This window comes from Priapulus caudatus, unplaced genomic scaffold (genome assembly GCF_000485595.1).
Source record: "Priapulus caudatus unplaced genomic scaffold, Priapulus_caudatus-5.0.1 Scaffold396, whole genome shotgun sequence".
Taxonomy (NCBI): domain Eukaryota; kingdom Metazoa; phylum Priapulida; class Priapulimorpha; order Priapulimorphida; family Priapulidae; genus Priapulus; species Priapulus caudatus.
In genome coordinates, this window is record NW_014577457.1 from 165,775 (window position 1) to 168,072 (window position 2,298).

A 2,298-nucleotide genomic window follows, 5' to 3' on the forward strand; every position below is an offset into this window, starting at 1 on the left:
GAGAGAGAGAGAGAGAAGATAGCTGCGCAAACTTTCACGGACGCGTGACATCATCTCATGCTTTGTCATCCGCTGACAAGATGACAATAGGACAATCTTCCAAGTAACAACGGGTGTCGCTCTTTGCATGCATCAGTGATTTTGCAGGATATCCTCTTTTGAATCGATTACCTGGTCTCAAGGTCTTGCTCGCGCCGATGAACGCATTTATGAAGGGATAATTCGTGCTTTTTCCCCACGAAAATAAAAGAGAGGGCACGGGTGAAATAATTGAAAAACATGTCGTGATTCGGCAGGCCTTATATGGTAGTCTGTGCACAATACACAGATGTGCTTTCATGATGAATTGACTTTTTTATGTTAGATGCACTCTATCTATCTTTCTGGCCAGCTATCTATCTATCTACATATATATATATATATATATATATNTAGAGAGAGAGAGAGAGAGATAGAGAGAGAGAGAGAGAGATAACTGCGCAAAACATTCACGGACGCGTGACATCATCTCATGCTTTGTCATCCGCTGTCAAGATGACAATAGGACAATCTTCAAAGTAACAGCGGGTGTCGCTCTTTGCATGCATCGGTGATTTTGCAGGATATCCTCTTTTGAATCGATTGGTGTGCCCGTTCAGAGCTTGCAATCTTTGTTTGTTGTGAGGTGTTGTTTGACAGTGGTAGTCTGTTTCCGATGTAAAGATAGCGTTTTAATTGCAAGAATCCTAACTTAATGTCACGCTGGAATAATTAGGCTAATAATATAATATATATATAATATATAATATAATAATATAATATATATATATAAACATTGTTTTGTCGTATTGCCGCAGATTTATTGGGTTATACGCTCATGGGATGTACGTATAGATAGGTGGATTTATAATGGCGTGCGCTACCATTTATTTTCGGACCTACTTATACAAGAACTTATATCTTAGTGATGATTATGCAGATAGGAAGTTTTATAATACGAATGGTGCGCGAGACATTTGCTCCTGGATTTATACCCGATGTCTGCATAATTATATTGACGTGTATTAACTGTGTTAATTAATGCTGCTATATAATAAGAAATTAAACGCAGGGAACCCTGCTTTTTGCGGCACCTTGATTGGCGTTTTTTTTTAAATTTCGAAAACAATAAAACGCTGATAACTCATAAAACGCTAACAGTACAACGTAGTTACGTCGCAATGACAGTATATATACGCACCAGATAGGATTTGATTAAATGATGGTTCAATGAATATCTTCTGGTTCTCCGACCGATACAGGAGAGTTAGTTCTCTATTGCCTACCACTACATTTCAATCTATGGGCAATTTAATTTGCATCTCGCAGTTTAGAAATTTAACCGCTTCAACACCGAATGATGTCTCGGAGTGTTCCACTATCTCTTCAGCCGCGGTAACGACAACGTCCCTCATGACGCAGTCTCAGATCTATAACATTTAAAAAAAATTGCACGTAACTACGATGTCCTTTCGCTTAGTAATGTGATTAATGAATTAACGTATTATACGGATATACCTGATATACAGATTTGGGTAGGATGAGCTCTATAATTACTATTAATATATATAAAACCAGCATGTATAATATATATAATAAAAATAAATGTTTGCATCGTTATATCTATACACACCGTATATAGTTTTAATGGAGAAGAGTTGCGAAATAGTTCAAGAACAATTTCTAGCCACTTTCACAACTAACTTACTTACGACATGACAACGTTAACCTTCGTTCCAAAAGAATTAGAAATATACAAATAGCGTATAGGAATATATTAACCTATTATTTCTCATGTCTAAATTTATAACTGATGCGCAGATTTTGACACGATGAGCTAATAATTATGATATAATAGTAAAATCGAAAACTCGCTTAATTATAAGTGTGATGAGAATGCCACTGCCTCAGTAACTGCGAGCCAGTACAGATGCAATAATACTACCTTAAGTTACAAAAACACAAATAAACAAAATTAAAATTTGAGCTGGCGTAGCAAAATATATACGTACATGGCCGAGTTCTCTGTGCGCAACGGAATGTACAACGGTTGCTGTAGGTTTTGCCGTCAGTGCCGCAGACAGGCGTGTAGTTTCTTGGACACACACACGACCCTCCTCCACTACCGCTGCATTTGCCCTTGTGCACCTGGTAGAGACCTGAAAGTATATTCGACTATAGTCAGTTATACGTCTCGCCATTTTAAATTACAATTCGCGTGTCTCCCGTGCAGTGCGCGCGCGCACGTGCGTGTGTGCGCGCGCGCGCGTGTGTGTGTGC